Here is a 21,122-nt window from a genome sequence, read left to right on the forward strand (position 1 = left end):
GTCGCATAGCCCATCCCGTGATATCCTCATGCCAATCTCGAGCTCCAGATCCACCTGGCCTTTTCGAATGTTGCACAGTCAACTCAAAAGGAACTAGCAAAAAGGTTAGACGATATTACAGGAGACCGAAGAGCTGGCAGCTACTGCAAAAGAATGAGTCTAGCTATTCAAAGGGGAAATGCTGCCAGTATCTTTGAAACATTATTAAGGTTATTGTTTTTTGTTATATTAATTTATATGTATGATGTATCATAATTGATATTACAATGTTACAAATTATACTTCATAAAGATTTGAAGCATTGATATGGGCACTATAAGATGTTGTCAGGGTAGCTAATTACGTAATAACTAAAGACTGAAGGTCCTTTAACTAGAGACTGAATTAACCGACTTTGTATTGAATCCATCTCACAATTTTACTATAGAGCGTTGCGAAACTTGGTGTTTTTACAAGTTATGTTTTTGATAGTTATTATTATTTCAGCAACGATGAATTTAACTGAAGTCTCTGTGCAAAACAATATTCTATCGAGTCCAAAAGGATTGATGTCATTTTAGTACGTTGGTTCTTGGCAACGGACAAATAAAATTAGGACGAAAAATATCTAAAAGTGTGTACTTTTAGATATTTATCGTCATAATTCCTGAACGAATTTGATTAATAAACTGCTAATTAACACCTTAAACAGTTTTTTAAGTTTTAAAACAAGTATTTCCGAACAGATACGACTTAGGTTAAGAAAAGAGCGTAATAATTCTTAATAGGGAGCCTTCTGGCAATGTGTATCCATGTAGGTATCACTCAAAATTAGGTGAGAATCCAGCCCGTTTGTCTCCTGTTACATAAAAAAACAATGACTGTTATTTTTGTGTATGTCTAAAAAATATATTGTATTGAAAATTCCAATACAGAATAGGAGTTTGAAAAGGAGGTTGAGTCGGTTCGGTGAACAAGTATTTTCTCACTTATCTTTTTGTTTTGCCAACTCATTGAATTTAGACTCGATCCAGTACACCACTTATCTTTAAATTGTCTTCTTCAGAACAATGTATTGACATTTAAGCGAATATAATTTATTAAAAAAAAATATTTGTATGAAAAACGTGTCGCCGAAGAAAAAGTAAAAATCGTTTTTCTCTTAATAACCTTAGTATTTATATTATTTCCAACACACATATACAGTATTTACAATTTTGTTTACATTCATAGTAGAAATAATAATTAAAATTAATTATGAATTATTCCGGAAGCTCGTTTGCCCTTTATGGGCATCGCAGCCCATGGACACCCATTTTCAATGCGGTGGCGGCTTTTGTGGGAGGAGTACACTCTTACTTTGAAATAGTTGGAGGTCGTATCTCTCAGGTAAGACCCCCACCGGGAGTCGATTCCACTATTTGTTAATGTTTAATTTTTATTTGATTAAATAATTACAACATATATATTATGTTAAAATATACTATACATATATATTATGATAGATACACTACGTTCTCTATCGTACGTTCTACGTACGTATCTACCGCTTTACTATGGAGAGTGTTCAAAGTTATTAATTAATTGTATTATAAAAAAGATGTTGTGAACATAAAAAATCTAAAATAACAAAAAAAATTGTAATAATCTATTAAGTTTATTACGGAAGAGCCTGAGTCCTACGGGAGTCCTGATATGGTTTTTTTTAATTAAAAGGGTTCCCAAATCTTACTCATTATAATGCATTGTTATAATCAAGTTTTTAATAGCAAAAAAAGCACAACATCAGGCAAGAAACATTTGATGAAAATACATAGATTGCAGTTTTTTAAACAGTTACACTACATAATTGATCACTAAAAGCGTATTCTTACTAAGAATTATTGCAGAGACATGCTGGTTTCCACACCAGGTTTTTCTACGTGAAAGACCGTGTTAAAAAGCGTACATAGACTAATGCAAATCCGTAGTTTAAACGACATCAGAGAGCAAATTCATTAACAATTGTCTATAAGCAAAAATTTTCAGAGGTATAGATGCGAAGAAGATGGGATTATTATTTATAATAGTGTTTTTCCCTTAATAGAAGCTGTAGGGTGATATTTGACACTTGTTGAATATCCATTTTAGTAAATTTGCTTAATAATTGACTTATTAGTCTTAAGTTAGGATAGATCGTAATGTTAAATGTTTTTGTCACAGACAATTTCTTATAAAGATGATAATAGGGAGAGGGTAAACAAAACTTAACTCTATGAGTTTCTGTAGACATACCAAATTATGATACAATAAGGAACTAATAAAGATAATGTTGCATAATGTACGTTGGTGGGTAATATGATCGCGAAAGTCTTCCTTCCACTTTCACCCGAGGTCAACGCACTGTCATTATATTTCGATTTAGTCCTTAGTCCTCTGTTTATTCTATAATAAAAGTCTAACATTATCTGTTGAGTTATAACTTTTTAATGTTTCTGAATTTGTATACATCATGAAAACTTGATAGCGGTTGTGCTGGATAATAAACGATGGAACGTTATATATTCGCGTTTAAATATTTTGTCGTTGTTATTGAATAGTTAGAAAAACGTCCTGGATGTCCTTGTTTTCAAACACAGATTAGGGTAAAAAACCGCCTTCACCGGGGAAGGCGAGGACCTTTACATCGCACTTCGCTCACTCCAGTGAGCTTCCGTCCTGCCCCTCAGGCGATTAACCACCCCGCGATGTTCGAGTCTCACAGGAGACGCCCTTGTTCTAGCCGCACGATAAAACGCCATTCTGGCCGAGCTGAGCTGTAGGCCCTTAAGGCCAACAGCGAAATTCCATATAAAAATAACCAGATGTCCCTTAGTCCAAGGTGACACAGGCCTGTCTCCGGCCATGCTGGAGCTACACGGTTTGTCAAGTCATATAATATCATCAAAGAAACGGATACTAATCAATGCGATAATTGTTATTGTATATTGTCTGCTTAATAAACTATTAGTCCGATTTAATTAATTGAAATAGCAGCAAATGACTTGCATTGGCAAAGACGGAGCGATATGGAAAGGGTGGGAGGAGGCCAAAAGGGGTTTTTATCCACAGACTACTGACATTTATCTATAAGTATATACAGATAATTGCAACAACATTTGATTAGATGTGGATTGTGGGATCTCTCTGCATCTTCTACCGCTTTACCATGGAGAGTGTTCAAAATTACCTGTACCTCTATCCGTTGACTTTCATCATTGAATTTAAGATTTTTTTAAAGACTTAAAGTCCTTCGAGAAAAGGGTGTACCGTCATTATAATACCAACAACACAATGGTAATGTGAATATTTAAAGGCGGTATGACTTGACATTAGGTGGACCCTGTCATAAAAAAAAACATTTTGTTAGTTAATACTTCACTGCAATTGCACGTCATTAAAATAATCAAATGACTAACAACTGGCGGCCTAATCGCTTTCGCGCGATCTCTTCCAAGCAACCCCTAACACTCTAATTACTTTGAAGAAAATTAAATCTAGTCCACATACAAGTATATCCCGGGTACGAAACTTATGACTTAACGAGGTTAATAAACTTACTATGTTGAAAGGCAGCTTTGAAAGTTCGCAGTTAACTATTTACAGGTAACACAGACTGGGTTTGGATCGAACTTAGGAACTTTTAATTGGAAATATTACCGCGAATCACTTATCGAAAATATCTTTAAAGACCATTATAGTTTTGTTTGAAAATTACTGCTACTAAATTATTACAGGTTGAAAATGGAATCCAAATGTGGTGTAAGAAATTACCTTAAAAACGCAATCTGAGGCCAAGACCTCAAATGCTGCGCTGTATAACCTTTAATACTCCCCCGACAAGGACTAGAAAAAAATCATAATTACACTATACAACAACACTCATATTGCCAAAAGCAAGTGCGCGGCCGGTCTTATAAAAATTAAAGCTCTTTTTAAAGAGCCTAAATCGAATTACTTCGGAAATACTTCAGTGGACTGGTTGTACACAGTGGTACAGCCCGGCAGCTGTCACAAAAAACGCTCGGTCGTGGAACGACAGACGTCGAGGTGATACGGTTGGTATTTCTGCTGCAGTTATTAATCCGAACAACTCCTCTGAACACTCCATGCTAAATGCGAAAATGCTGAGAGGCCCTACATCCCTACGCCTACCAGAAATTAATTCTTCTATGAAATTTAATAAAAAAAATCTTTAATTTACTGGCATTTGCTGTTCCTTGTTGATAATGCGGCCATCCGTTGTCAGCCATCTTCAATAATGTCCATCTTTTGTTTAACTACAAAAGAATCTCTTCGTATTCTTTGCTAGGGCTGTCAAACATTCCCGTTTAATTGAGAAAGTAGTAATTCCAAGACAAAAATATACAGTACAATATTTTTGACCTACATAATAATAATTAAAAATTTATAAATAGAAAATTCAAACAAATTTAAAAGGTTTGGTCCCTGTGGTAGGAGGGCCAATGGTTGTCGAGACTGGTATCCGACTCTGCCGGGGTTTCTTAGCACGCAAAGAATAATATCCAACACAAACAATTTATTTCTCGAAAATGTTCCTGAGATACAAATTTTATGTTATAAACATTAAACATTAACAGTAAAGGTTTTGAAATGTCTTTCTATCATGGCTTTTCTTAATTAATATTATTTTTTATTCCACAGCATAATTATATCTTAACAGTTACTACTAATTCGATAGAACGACAAAATAATATTCACACCGTTTATCTTACATAATGAAACATTAAAAAAAATATATATACCTAAATTTTTGGGAGCCCATAACTATAGCTTACGCTCTTCCGAAAACTATACCCTTGAAATCCCATCTCATAACTCCTCCTTTCTTGGCGATTCCTTTAAGGTCTCTGCAGTTAGGCTATGGAATTCACTTCCCGTCCCTATTCGCTTAGCTCCTTCTCTATCTTCCTTTAAATTTCTTCTGTACAAATATTACCTGTCCACATCGTATCCCTAACTTTCTTAATAACTACTAACTGACGTGATTGTTGTCTTAAATTATCGTGATTTATGTGTCTTTACTTTTTACTTTCTATTTTTAATGTATCATCTTTTTAGTTTAGTTTGTTTTTTTTTTGTTCCTGTCTAGTTTTGTCTTAATAACTGTGTATAACATGTATTTTTGCACTTCTTGCCTATCTTATGTAATTTAATACATTTTTCTTTTCTTTAGTCATAGTGGTTGCCTAGAAGAGATCGCTCGAAAGCGATAAGGCCACCAGTTGCCCTTCTTTTGATTTAATTATGTTCAATTTTCTTTTATATTGTAATGTAACGTAGTGTTAATAAATAAATAATCATAAATCTTATAACTTAACAATATAGCAAGCATTTCTTGTGAAATCAGCCAGTGTACAAACAAATTGGTCTACCTCAATAGCAATTTTGTTTATTATTTATATTGCTCGCGTGAGTGGCGCTTCGCTAAGCAAGTTGGAATGTGCGCGCGGTACATCCAAAAGTTTAGACGGAAGCCTAAGGTTTCTACTTGGTACCCGTAGACTCAGTCTCTCCATTATATCCAGATTATGAACCCGATCCGCAAGTATCTTAAATACACTGACAAAGCTAGCTGTCTTCTGAGGCGTAGCTAGTCATAAACATTTATTGTAAATAATTAAATTTATCGAAAACTGACAACCCTACAGGAAATAGAAAAGTCTTATGCAATGGGAGTCGATGGCAACTACGATTAAAAAATCAATAGGTGCTTTTAAAGTTAAAAATAGAAGTAGGTTGCATTGAAATGATCATTGTTATTCTGGTATGAAAGCATTTTAAAAATACTGAAAAAAAAATCACTGCAATGTAAACGAAGTTTTGTCATTAAAATGTTTTTAGAGAATCTGCTTTCATTAAATATTCTACTACTAAATAAAAGGGATTCATAATATCATGGTTTTACAAAAACAGCATTCATTCAGACCACATATAATAATGAGTAGGAGTAGGCTGTGGATTCGGTACGTCAACACTTGTAGTCTGGAAACATCAACTGCGGTTTGGACCTGTGTCCCCACGTAAGACTTATAAAGGACTTTTAGAAGACTTGTTTTGGATGAATTACAAATTTTTCGTATAATTGAGTACATAAAGTCGTTACCGATATAATATTTAGCACCAGCTTCTCATCCGCTGAAAGGCAAAAAAATCAATGACGCTACAACCTTTTTTTAGGTCTGGGCCTCAGATTTCTGTATCTGTTTCATGCTCATTTGTTAATCGAATAGGCAAATAGGTGATCAGCCTTCTGTGCCTGACGCACGCCGTCGACTTTTGTGTCTAAGGCAGGTCGGTTTCTTCAAGATGTTTTCCTTCACCGTTCGAGCTAATGTTAAATGCGCACATAGAAAGAAAATCCATAGGTGCACAGCCGGGGATCGGATGAGAGTCGCACGCTGTAGCCACTAGGCCAACAGTGCTGAAAGGCAAAGGCCTCCCCAATTCTTCTCTTTCATTGCTGTCTGTAATCTCGCCGTTGGGCTCTGGTAGATTGGGGCTGCTTTAGGTAAAATGGTTGCTGCTCGAAATGATTCTGTAATTTTCGACTAGGATTTTCTTATGCCTAAGTAACAGTAATTGTACGGTAATGGTGTATCATTTCATAAAACGCCGGCAACGACTCGAAAACGCTCTTGCATTGAGAATGTCAATAGGCAGGGTGGTATCATTTAATATCAGGTAAGGCACCTGCCCGTTTGCCTCCTGTTATATAAATAAATATTGTTAGTGAGGAAATCGGAATATCTTATACTAAGAGACTTAACGCTGATGACTTACGACTGTCAGCTCTAAGAGGGTTTGAAAACGGGGCCAACATAGGTGGATTATTATTTAAACGTTATGATGTTTTTAAGACTTTTATTTTTAAATCGTTTTCCCTGAAGAATTCATCACGACTCACCAATAAAAGCGTTTTTTAATCTCTTAATACAGTTTGGAGCTTCGATTGACGAATTTAAAATTGTAATTTTAGGAGATTTTTATTATATAACTGGCTGCAAAGAAATGGTTGTCTGTAAAGTCGGTTTACGGACAATAGTTTAACGTGACAACGTCATAACAAAACATTGATGAAATGATAGTATATTTTTATGAATAAAATTGAATAACTTTTATTGAATTATCACTATTTTGTATGCACAAAGTGAATTCTCAGAAGCATAGGCCAATCGAGTCTAAGAGAGATATATGTGGCGGAGGCGTACCTTTAGCGTAACGGGACAGTGGGACAGGCTTTTTCGTGCATGCAGCAGGAGTTCATCGATTTATAAAACTTAGTCAAAATTAATTTTTTGTTTGTATATGATATAAAAATTTAAATCTATTGAAATTACTTTGATTCTTTTATTGTTTATTAAAATAAATTATTTTCTTTTTCAGGTAAGACACAAGAACCTCATATAATTAAAAAAAACTAGATGTAAGTAAGTCTAGCGTAATAATAATAATTATTTAATGAACCTCAGAATGAGGTCACCACATTCATTTTAATTCATGAAATATATTTAAGATAATATCCTTTTTCTCTAATGTAATACGAGGCAAACGGGCTGGAGGCTCACCTGATGTTAAGTGATATAGCCCATGGACACTTAAATTGTCAGCAGGCTCGGAAGTGCGTTGCCGGTCCTTACTACAATGTAAAATATTATAAAGTATCTAAAATATTAAACATTTCTCAAATGTATTTAATATTTATTAATTCACATTCTGAATGCATGGTTGCCTCGTTTAAACTCCTTACATTTTTCATCTAAAGAAATTTTAAATGTAACAGGAAACTGAGCTTAATATTTTATCACTTTAATTTTGCCGAGTTTCTACTGAAATATTCACAGTGGTATATGAGTATCAAGAATGTTTTAAACCAAAAAATGCTATCAGTTTGTATATAGCGTTAGAATTGGATGTCAGAAATTTCGGGAAAACAAAGACATAACACAACTTTGATTTTGTGCCCTTTGGAATAGACCCTCTTGGGCTGTGAGGTTCAAGTCCACAGGCGCTAATCAATTATTTAAGTAGGCACCTGGTAGATAGTACCTGTAACCCAGAGCTGATACTTTTATTGTTCCGGTGAGGAAGTGAGAATATTGAGAACAAGAAAAATATAACATCGTATGTTATATTATGATTATAACAACTTAAAAGTGTTGCTGAAATGTATGTTAACTAAACTATATTTAGAGTTATTTATTTTACTTGAAAACAATTACTTTTATCCTATTTTTTTATTATCTAAAATGGATTTTTTATAAACAAAAATTAATGCATGGGTACAAAGTACATATGTCACTATTGAAACTTCTTTGTAAATTAATTATTACTAAGGTAAAAGCCCCAATAGATGATCATGTACCAGTATATGATCACTCCATGTATTTGTATATCTATATTCACACTGTACGTGATAATGATAATATAAATAAATAAAATCTGCGTTTACTGCACAAGACGTTATACGACAGAATTGCCATCTCAAGTTCTCATATGTAACTACTAAACGAGTACATCAACCAATAGCGTGTATTTTTTTCTCGATCTCGCTTTCTTACTCTCTCTCTCTCAATCGGTCTCAATCGCTCTCTCCCTTTTGATTGACAAAAACGCTGCACATCTTCGTGACGTTTCCGTAAAAATTCTACCCTCATGCACTTAAAGAAGTTCACTTCAAAAACTAGCGTCATTTACACAGACTAACAAACAAATTATCAGAAACATTTAACACATAATAGATAATTAATAATTTAAAAATCTAATCTTTTAGGCTTTATTATTATAAGGCTTACGCTGTTTATTTGTTGTTGACGTCGGCAAATAATTAGTTTAAGTTTAAGTATAATACAACCTTAATTGTATCTTTGTTATCTAAATGTAATTAATAATTATGATTGTGATAAACAAACCATCCTTCTAAGATATAATAAATAGATCAGTGGCGCTGCAACCTTTTTCGGTTTCATGATCATTTTTTGCATTTCAAGCGCCTTATACAAGCCGCGCCGTCGACTTTTTGGGTCTAAGACATGTCACAAGGAAACCGTCCTCACGATGTTTTCCTTCACCGTTCAATCGAGAGTTAAATGCGCATTATAAAGTACATTTGGTGCACAGCCCATCGAACCTACGACCTCAGGGATGCGAATTGCACGCTGAAGCCACTAGGCTAACACTGCTCTAAGAAATATGTGTATACAAGTAAAATTATAAGAAATGTAAACCTTTTTTGAAGTCTGAAAACTCCAGTCCATTAGCAACACGCGCGGTATAATCAGGACATAGCTACATGCTTTATGCCGCCCGCCATAATTGTCATAATGACGAAGTCACATCTAGGTCTGCCGACACGAGAAATGGTGGCTTTTATTCTTTGTGTCTTATAACAAGGAATAAATTTGACAGTAATGTCAGTGAATGGTCGGTATCTACACTCGTTCCGCTGGATATGCGACCCAAAAAGTGTCATTCGAAAAGCGAGACTTGCAGCGTCCTGTGACACCTTACGTCTGTAAATGGATTAATTAATTACTTGCTCATACAAAGAAAAATATCTTGATGCAACGAAATAGTCAAAGTACGTACTCTTGCATTGAGAGTGTCCATGAGCGGCGGCTATCACTTAACATCAGGTGAACCTTTTTTTATAGACCAGGGGACAAACGGGCAGGAGGCTCACCTGATGTTAAGTGATACCGCCGCCCGTGGACACTCCCAATACTAGAGGGCTCCCAAGTGCGTTGCGAACCATTTAATAATTGGTACGGTCTTTACTTGAAGGACTCTAAGTGGAATTGGTTCGGAAATACTTCAGGGGGTCTCCTGCCCATTTGCCCCCTATTCTATAAAAGACAGTACCGTTTTAACTCATTAGTATTTATCTGTCTGTTGTAAGCATAGCGTTAATACAATGTGTCAGAAAGAGACGAAGCAGTTAGACTGATTCTGAGTTTTAGTGTTTAAGATTCAGAAATTTAAAATATATCGGATCAGGAGTCAACGTTTAGGTCGGCAACGCACTTTTGGGAAAGTGAGTGTCTATGGGCGGCGTTATCACTGATCGTTTGCCTCCTGTAACATAGAAAAAAATCCCTGCCCACTGAAGTATTTCCGAACGAATTCGATTTAGGGTCCTTCAAGAAAAGAGCGTGCCAATTCTTAAAAAGCCGGCAACTCACTGGCGAGCTTTCTGGCAGTGTGAATGTCCATGGGCGGCGGTATCACTTAACATCAGTTGAGCTTCCTGTCCTATTAAATTAAAAATGTTTTTCCCACTGGAGTCATTTTCGTGAAACTTCTCTTTAACCATCTTAGATGAGTGGCAATAAGTACACCCATTCATTACCTCATGTGGTCTTATCTAACACCCCATTGTTTCGGACAATGGGGTCAAAATCAGGCATTCAACGCGTCTAATTTATTAGCGGTTGTAATGTGTTTTAAAATATTACTAACAACAAAACTTTATTAAACACGTTTTATATGTCGTATATAATGTGTTTTGGCTGTATTTTTTAGTTTAATTGTTTGTTATATAATTTAAGAATACCAAAGAATAGAAAGGTAAGTAGTAAAAGTAAAAATATTTTTTATATATAAGGGTTGCAAAGTCTACGGGACGCCCATAAAGGGTTGTTATCGCTGCCCATGGACATTGGACACCCATTTTATTGGGTGCGTTGCCGGCCTTTGAGGGACAAGTACACTATTACTTTGAATAGTTGGAGGTCATATCTCTATGACCGGGACCGGGAGTCGATTCCAGAGTTCGTTAGTTCGAAATAAAAATGAAAAGTGACAATGCCACCAAATTTTTAAATATATTTCAATTTTATATTTATTATTCTTACTATGCATAATGTGTGTTGAAAATAAATAAATTTTAATGTAATAATGATTAGCGATTCTCAACTCTGTCAAAGTTCAAACCTTACCAATTAACTTTTCTTTGTATTGTAAACATACAGTTATTTGTAATAGTGAATAATGTGTATCAGACAGGAAATATCCTTATTAAATAAATAAAATAAGTGGCGCTAAAACCTTTGTAGGACTGGACCTCACATTGTTTGTTTCGTGATCATTTGTCAATCTAATAGGTAGACATGTCGACGTTTTGGTGCTAAAGTAAGCCGGTTAGCTCAAGATGCTTTAATAAACAATTTTCGCTCTAATGAGCGAATATTAAATGCGCACGAGACAGAAAGTCCATTGGTGCAGGCGGGGATCAAATCTACAACCTCCGGCGTGAAAGTCGCATACTGAAGCCACTAGGCCAACACTGCTCTTCATGCTTGTTATAAATAGCAAATCTAATATAACAAGCAAAATAGTGAACTATATAAGCAGAGTTTTCTTTATACTCACAAGAAAAAATATCACCCGTAAATATGAAAGTCGTAAAGTAATTTATCAGCTCGGAACCAATCCATCACGTGATTATCTTTTGACTGAAGAGGCTCCTAGAAATGGTCGGAAAGTTGGTTTATACAGGTGATACACGAACTTCCTGTTGATAAGTCCTATCTTTAAGACAGCTAGTTAAAAAAAAACAATGGCGCTACAACCTTTTCAGATCTGGGCCTCAGATTTCTGTATCTGTTTCATGGTTATTATTTTTTTAATCGAATAGTCGACTTTTTGATTCAAAGGCTCAGTTTTCTCCCTACGTGTCTTTTCACCAAATAAGTATTTACCAATATGAATTATTTAAGCAGTTTTTAATTATAATAAAGACGGATTAAAAGCTATTCGGAAGCTCTTCTAAAGTAATCTTCGATTTCTCATCAATAGATCATTATGTTTGCGGTTATGTAAGCTTTTGTCCAAACTGTGCCAGCTGCAGAACACTTGTCGATAACTTTTTCTAATCTCCAGCTCGACCACGTAATACCCTGAAGTTTTGCTGAAAATAAATGATTTCTGTATGAGTTTGACTTGTTTGGGAAATGAAAATTTTATTTGTTCGATCGATATTAATACACATGCGTATTATTTTACACAGACCTTACGATCTTTGTCACTAGTGTATAGTTGAAAGCGTTTAGGCTTTCACAGCTGAGTTTCAAGTTTGTCAAGGTAGAATACGCAATAATGTCCGTATTACCTTGACGTCCATCTTTCCACAACGGAGCGTTTCTTAAGTCAGTTTCTAATCTACACTTTTTTAAATCAAAACATGTTTAATTGTTCACTTAAGAAACTTAAATGATAGGTTTCAGCAAGTTTCTGGAAATCGTTAACGAAACAAAGTAAAGTTTATGATATGAAAGTAAATTTTCAAAACATAACGAAAAATCGAAATTCAATACAATTTTTAACAATCAAATTGCCCCTGTGGCGTGGGCCCCACGTTAGGAAATGGTGTAAAATATAGGTAATAAGCTGAGTTTCTAACAGCTAATGGCGCGTAACACGCAGCCATGTGACAGGCGTCAAATGTCACCCGATGTCAACAATTATTAATCACTCATGTGAAATTTATGTATGCTGAGTTTATTAGTTTATACATGGGAATACATAATAGAAATGTCCTTTGGACCAAAATCTATGGAATTACCTCTCGATACACCAATACTCACCAATATCCAGTGTACAGCTTGCCAGACAGTGGATTGTTTAATTTAAATGTAATAAATGTCAGGAGTATCTGTATGGTATATGTATGTATGTATGTATGAGCAAACTGCACTAGATAACTAAATATTTGAAAGGGTGAGACCTAAGAACCTAACAACCCTACAAATCCCTAAGCCTAAAAGATGAATCCTAACACATGAATAGTCAATATTTAAGCACTTATATATTCACTATTACCAAAATTACAGACGGAGCCTTTCGTGTAGGATCACAGGTTGGTGGGAGGACAGAGCAATATTCATATCTGATTTATTGTGATAAAACAATATCTTAAATACTACTTTCAACCTATTCACACATAAATACTATTATTGTGAGCTGTGAGTGTATCGCGCGCGCACCTTCAGCTGTTAAATCGACGGCGTGCGTCAGGCACAGAAGGCTGATCTCCAGCTAACCTAACCTAACCTAACCTAACCTAGCCTATTAGATTGACAAATGATCATGAAACAGATACAGAAATCTGAGGCTCAGACCTAAAAAGGTTGTATCGCCATTGATGTATTATTTTACTAATAATAAACCAATCGTATTTATGTTGAAGGTAATATTTTATTTCCAAACATAAAATAATTCAATTGAAACTGTATGAAAATGTATAGAACGTAACTGAATGGTAAGAAATGTAGAGGAAAATCTTTGTTTTGAACTAGTTCACTTGTATTATGAGAGACATTTCTCATTTTCTGCTCTCAGTGGACGAAATAGCTTGTTATTAATGATGTTTGGGGCTTGGGGCGTCTTATTAATTCTCTGTAGGTATTTGTTTTTATCGATGCAGACTTATAGAATGACTAAATGTTATAATTATTATGAATCTAACAACGAAAAATTTGCTTAATAAATGCAATAAAATTCAATATTTAAGTTACTATTACAGGATAAGCGTCCCGTTATAACATAGATTAAAATTTAGACGCCCATTCCAGTACTTCGGTTTCATATAGCGACCTCGCTGCTCCGAGGATCTGTTCGTTCGATAGACAGGCACGCATTCCAGGTCTACGTGTGTGATAGATTCCTGTGTGCTGTAATAGCCTCACAAGTTACTTTTTTACTTACATAAAGATGTTTCTATCTGTATGAACGCAATAAACTCCAACGAACGACGAATGAATTTTTATACGGTTTCCACTGATAAGTAGTGTAATTTCTAAGGAAGCTTTAAGTGTATAATTAATAACGTAAAATGTTCTGATTTTTAAAGAGGTCCCAAAAAATCTTACGAAATCCACGCGCGCTAGCCAATACATAAATGCTATTAAACTTTTTCACGCTTTTGGCGTGAATATCCTAGTGGATACGCGTCCCTGGGGTGTACTTCATTAAATAAATATCAGCTCTGGGACTGGGAATGCCAATAAATATAATATTGGATCTGTAGCAGCTGCGACAATTATCAAGGTTTGTTTAATATTTTATGTGAATTTTTTTCTGAAGAAAACGAGTCTACGAAAAAGCGTTGTCCTTTTAGAGATAATTATAATATTTTTCTAATAGAGTTGTATCTGTTGTTGTATGAAGGAAGGTTTCATTCGCTAGTTCGGATTAATACCTGCAGCTGAGTTTCATCTTCCGACATCATTCGAGGCAGAATAAATTCCATCCGTATCACCTCGACATCCGTCGTTCCACAACTAAGCGTTTGAGACAGGGAGACATCTATAAAAAAATCACTTTATAAAAAGAATATCTGAAATTTTTCTTTGGCTTTTCGACGTTCGCGACTTCATCGTTTAATTTATTATAAAGAAACATATCTATGGAGTTTATATATTATGCCCAAAACCGCTCATAATAACTTGGCACAAGGGCTTTGATAAATTGCTTCATTACGCAATGATTAATGGTTGTGCGTATAGATAGTTACAGAACTTAGTGACAAAGTAGAGAGTAATTGTTTTTGGGTATCATTTGAAACCATTTGTGACTGACAAAATATGGTACAGCTCAGCTGGATTAATGACAAATGTGAATTCTCAAATTAAACCTGGTTAAATTTGTAGAGAAATTCGGAATACTACTATTTATTATTTTATTTACGAAAAAATCAGACAAATTAGAACTAATGTGTTATCTCAATACCTGCGGACGGTGTGCACAAAAATAATGCTTATAATTCCTTCCAGAAAAGAATGTACCAATTCTTGAAAGTCCAGCAACGCACTTGCATGCCTTCTGGCAGTGCGAGTGTCCATTTGTAACATTAAGTTATTTGGACTTAGGATCTTTCAAGAAAATAGGGTACCAATTCTTAAAAGGCCGGCAACGCACTTGCGAGCCTTTTGGCGGTATCACTTAACATCAGATGAGCCTTTCGAATAGTTTTTTCTCTGTCAAGCCATCTCTATAATGTTAATTTTCTTTATCAATAAAAGCTTCGTTTAAGCACAATTAGATGTAGTTCCCTATCCATATAGTTGACATTTAAAAACTACAATAGTAGATAAATCGTTAGGTCGTAAACTCATAAGCGTAATTTTCCAAGCCATAAAAATGTTAAAGGAATTACGGTCTGGCTCAGCCTACCGGACTTAAGCTTTTAGGGGTCGTATTTTGAAACTACCTTCAGTACGCGACATTACTCGTATTTCCGGTTTAACTCATAGGATTTCCGTTGCATTAATATTTAGTTATGAGCTTTTGTCGGCGTTTTCACGTCTTTTTTCTTGACCGTTCATCAGGTGCAAAGCTGCAACTGGAAAGCACTGGTTAAAAAATTGCTAAACTATTTCAGTTTCAGACTATATCTACCTTAGATTTCTGTATCTGTTTCATGATCATTCTTCACACTTATAGGTAACCTCATATGCCTGACACATTTTGGGTCTAGGGCAAACCCTGGCTCATGATGTTTTCTTCACGGTTCAAGCGAATATTAAATGCGCGCATAGTTATAAAGTCCATTGCTGTACAGTGACGACCTCACCAGACATCAGTGATGAGAGTTATATAGATAAAAATAATTATCGATAAAAAAAGGATTTATTTAAAAACGTTTTGATTTAGTTTATTTATCTACTATTGAAGCCCATATGTTCTTAAGCTTTTCCGTAGCGCGTACGTGACGCTCTACGGAAAAAGTTGGCAAGACATATTCCTTATAAAATTATTGAAGTTATACTTCTTTTGGCGTTTGGCGTTAGGACAAAATGATGAGAGTAGATTTTTAGGATGCGCGCGCACACCGTCACATAAAAACGGACACCCTGAAGTTCTCATAGTAAACATTTAAAAATAATAAATGTCTATTTCTTTAATAATGTAGAAATATTTTTTGTGATATTTATTTAACAAGATAATTCGTTGTAATAAAACTTTCAATGTATTACATAACTTTTTTCTATTGTTAGCGTTTTTTCTACAAACGTAGAATAAGGCGAAAATTTTTTTTTTTTTAGATTTTTATCTTGTTACGGCAAAGAAGAATAACTTATATATTGTCTTATAAGATAAATTTAAATAAATAATACATTATTTTAGTTACAATTTGTAGCTGTATGAGTTTTTGGGCAACTGTAATTAAAAAGTAGTTTAAAAGAGAACGCTCGAAAGCGAAGTGTCAAAAAATAAATAGGGAGTATTGAAACTGTGATACCGCTGGACAATCATAATGCCAGAAGGCTCGTGAGTGCGTAACCGGCATATTAAAGATAACTAAATGTTAATACCCACGATACGTCAAAGGTCTCGCGTTTCGCGTGTCTGTAATTGGACTAGATATTGACCAATGACAATCAAACGAAATACGCCATCGTTTGGTCATCACGTAACGCAATATTAAAATAATAATAAAACTTTATTCATAACAAAAATATGGTTGCGACAATATCTGGGACACTAATCCCCATACTGGATGAGTGTTGTGAGTGACTAGATTACAATTATTAATAAGAAAACGTATTCTTAGTAGTAAGTGTTACAATTAATCAAACAAAAGTCGTGTAACACCTTAAGTATGTGTGAATGTGTATGTGAATGGGTGTGTGTGCGTACTCTGTATTTGAGACTGGCTCAGAGTTTTGTGATTTTTAACATCTAATTTGATTGTTTAGATTAGGTTATTTGGATGGGAAGAGGACAATGCGGAAAATTGCATTACAATGGCCATTAATTCTAGACCGGGGTACACTTTGTCCCATTTTGGCCATGTGCCCACTGTGCGTCACATTCCGCTGCCCACTTGATCTATGACACCCGCCTTTTATAAAAATATTTAGCTCTTAATACGTGAGAACCTTCCTTAAAGGTACGAGCCGTTAATTTTATTTGAGACTGGCTGTGTTCTGCGGTTTCTCGTTCATTTCCTTGCCTTGGTTCATAAAGGAACGCGTCTTACTTGATCATTACTTCATTATGGTCACGTTAGCTACAGGAAATAAAAAGATTTACACTTTCTTCTCAAATAAATAATAAACTTAATAATAAACATGATGCCACGGGCGGGCTTGCTAAATGATATCTTCTAGGTGTCTGGAAAATATTGTTGTTGGTTTGATGATATAGACTTCCAAGAAATATATTAAATTTCGTATGTGTATGTCTGCGACTTAAAAACTAAAATATAATTGATACCATTTTCGAGAGAGAGACCATGAGAGATTTCCATTGAGATATCTGTTTAGTAGTTTTTAAAATGTATAACATATTACGTAAAGCTTAAGTACCTATTGATACATACATATTAACTAATAAATATATTTCGATTCTCTTCGAAATAACAAACGAATTACGCACGCATTTCGAAAACATTTTTTTGATGAAACAAGCTTTACATATGGACTTTAATAATATATGTAAAACTTAGTAATAATAACTAAAAAATCATAAATAGTATATGTATTGTCCCTGCACAGACCTTTATGGCAGCGTTTCCTTGCTGAATTGCGATACTTATTCGTCGAGCGAGGGATCAGATCACCGTCAGGCGCCAACTTAAATCTTTAATTTTATTTGAGCCATTTATGATTTTCCTCCTACTCTTCGGCCGCGCTAGCTTTTCTGCCGAGACACTATTTAGTTTATTTCATAATGAAATTGCAATAGTTCAAACTAAATGAACATTTCATCATCACAATATACGATTACAAATATACGTTTGATTCCAGACTCTTGTCAATTAACATTACTGGGTTATCTACTATAAATGTTAACAAAAGAGAGTGCGTCTTACATAAATTATACAATAATGATGGCTAATAAGTAATATTATGTTGACTTAGTTTTCTACAATACTAATGAATTAAACTAAGGTAAGGTTCATTAGAACTTAGTGTTCTATAATGTTTTGACATTATGTTCGTGTTTCCGAGATACTTGCACTTATATTCACTACACTTTTTTAACTCCAAAGGTTTAGTTCTCTGTAAGCGTCTTGTTCCTGTTGTATAAAGAAACTGAATATTAATAAAACATAAACTCATTTGTCAAAATGTATGTGTGATCTTGGCAGTAAACTTCCATTTCGCATCAGATACATGACAATTGAAAATAATGACTAAGCGGAATTTCTGGAATTAATAGTATTGATGAGAGATCTGGTGCTTTCCTCGCTCAATGAAGAAATATCGCAACACAGCGTAAAAACGCCAGCATTAAAATCGGACCAAACTTTATTTTAGTTTTATATTTATCATTTATTAATATTACTATGTAGTTTAAAAATATTATAATGACTCTAAATAAAAATACCTGTTTAATAACTATGAATCACTCCAACGTTCGAAGAAGAATGCCCGTGCGCATGTGCCATAGCGAGTTTATAGTCTCTGACTCCCCGACCCCACTTTGGGCGGATGTTCGACGTAAACAGACGGAGACAAATAAGCAACATGCGCCAACGTTTAGATCCTTGATATGTTTCCCATTAATTAAAAAAAATACAATTAAATTAAATGTAACACAATATACTATTATAAACTTTGCATTTCCTTGGCTTATGCTGTGAATAATAGTTATTATTCGTAACTTTGTGTTGAAAACCAACCATTTTTGTGATCATTTATATTTTCTAAAAGGCAAATAGGTAGTCAGCCTTCTATTTCACATTTGCCTTGTTTTCTTTCCCCGTACGAGTGATTGTTAAATGCACACAGAAATTCCTTTGGTGCGCAGCCTCAGGCAATGTCAGTCGCTCGCTGAAGCCCAGCATTACCTTGAAGAGTATTTAATATAATAAACGCATTGCTAGGATATCCTCAAAAGAGTTTGGGATTCGCAGGCCAAGTGCGGGTTGGGAGATGACACTTGTAAATTTTCGAGTCAAAAACATTTTCCTTATGTCGTTTTCTCTGGCCAGGATTTTCTCGTTATGAAACATAAGTTGTACTTCTATCATGGGAGAATCGCGTTAAGTTATCCTATAGGTATTATTATTTAAAGATATCTAAGGCACTTGTCTAATTTGCACAAAGCTAACATAACTGATAACAAACTCGTTTATTCCTCGTACATTTTTACATTTAAATTGTTGTTAAGCGCTAAGGGCCCCATAAAAGGTGGATAGAAGACATAAAGAAAGAAGAAAGCCATAGACAGAGTCAGTTGGAAAAAGCTGAGGAGGCTTTTACCCGTGAAGTGGTTTCGAACGACGGTACTGAAGGTCGCTAAGATATCAGATATATAGGAAAACACGATAAATAAAATAATGTATACTATGTTAAAATCTATGTTGTGTATTTTTTTGTCATGATTGGTAAGTAAACGGGCTTTATAATAAAGGGTTATTAAAAAAAGCATAGTTCTGATACCAAATGCTGATAATTAAATTTTAGGTAATATTTATGTTTATCATTATAGTCAAATATTTTAGAAAATATAGCTTTTAACGTATGTAACATTATTTATGATGTTAACTTTAAATAATAAATAAGTAATATTACACTTTACTCATCATATTACTTTCTTTTAGTTTTTTTCCTTACCAAGGTTGCTTGGAAGAGATCGCTTGTTAGTTAGGTCGCCTGTTGCATCCGTGTTGTTGCTTTTCTATAAATGAAGTGTAAATAAATAAACAATAACAGTTTAGAACATCAAATACTTTAACCTAGTATCATAGTAGTGATTCCCAAAAGCCTCTTTTAAACTTTCGAAAATCTAACAAAGCATAGGATTTTGTGGTATACCGGCGTAAGCTCACTGCAGCTTAGCCTGTATGAGCCTGTGTCTCGTAAAACAGTAAAACAGCCTTTGAGGGAAATATATATGAAAATTTTATGGGGAAAATTCGTGTCGGCGTTTTTAAAAATGCAAATTGTTCAGATGTTATGATCGTCAAACATAATATTCAGACTAGATATATAAATACAAGGGTGTTATATCTTTGGAGGGATTTCTGTACGAGTATCTTTCAGCGTGTATCTCTGTGCCTGACGTGCTATTGGTTCTTGGGTGGGCTTCTTCATGTCCTTCGATCTTCATGACCTTTATAAAGGAAGACAGCCATTTTTCAAGTTAATTATTAAAACTAACGATAACTAAATCTGAAATACTAAAACTGGTGTAGTGTAGTGTCAAAATATTGAACTGTTACTGACATTACCTTTGTTTGAACTATTCACTAGTAATGTAGAAAATTGTCAACATAATATTACTTATTAGCCATATAAAACCTAGATTTAATTCATGTAAAGTCGCACTGTTTTGTGAACTTTATAGTAGGATATATAATGATTAAACCAAAAAGGATTTGTGCTTAAAATATAAATTAAATAAAGCTGACGGAAGTGTATATTATGTCTAATTTATTTTACAAATAGTTTTATAACTGCTTTAATCAAATAAAGTCTTACCTAATTTTTATAATTATTACACTACATTGTATTATATGCACTCAAATTAAGTTAATTTTATACCTTAACTGCTGATACTCAGTATAATATATATAAACATTTGTTTTAACTGTTGCATAACCTAACTTACTTGAATTGGTCGGGTCACTCGTTATTTTTCGTTACATAAAAATCTCACAATATTATTATAGAAATAAGATAAATGTATGTAGAAATGATGTCATACTTAAATGTACGTGTGAAATCTCCTCTAGTTTCCGTTTCTTTAAGTACATGTTCGTGTATGTGGAAGTTAATGGTACATAACATAACATGAAAGTTTGGCAACGCACTTTCGAGCCCTCTGTGAGTATCTATGGGCGGTGGTACCACTGCCCACTGAAAGTCTCATATAAAAATTACGCATAAGAAAAAGATGACAAATAATTATTAAGAAATAGCACAAACAATATGTTATAGTAATCACGTATATAGCTCCCGTTCAGACGCCCCCATGTTTTTCTTGGAATGAAAATAAATAGTACAACTCGTAAACTTAAAGTTTGAGATTTTATTTTGTTGAGATAACGAGCTGTCTCGTGTATTATCTGAGCCGCAAATTGTACAAAGTTTATTTGATATATATCCTATTTCTTTTTCATTACATTCGGAAAGTTTTAAATCTGATTTACC

The 21,122-nt window shown here is 34.3% G+C and overlaps 1 protein-coding gene across 3 annotated transcripts in view; it reads left to right on the top strand.

Annotated features, from left to right (window-relative positions):
- LOC123713395 (rho-related GTP-binding protein RhoN-like) overlaps window positions 1–21,122 on the top strand; it is a 92,524-nt gene that overhangs the window by 25,110 nt on the left and 46,292 nt on the right. The gene's annotated exons all lie outside the window — the stretch shown is intronic.

The sequence above is a fragment of the Pieris brassicae genome, chromosome 8 (genome assembly GCF_905147105.1).
Source record: "Pieris brassicae chromosome 8, ilPieBrab1.1, whole genome shotgun sequence".
Taxonomy (NCBI): Eukaryota; Metazoa; Arthropoda; class Insecta; order Lepidoptera; family Pieridae; genus Pieris; species Pieris brassicae.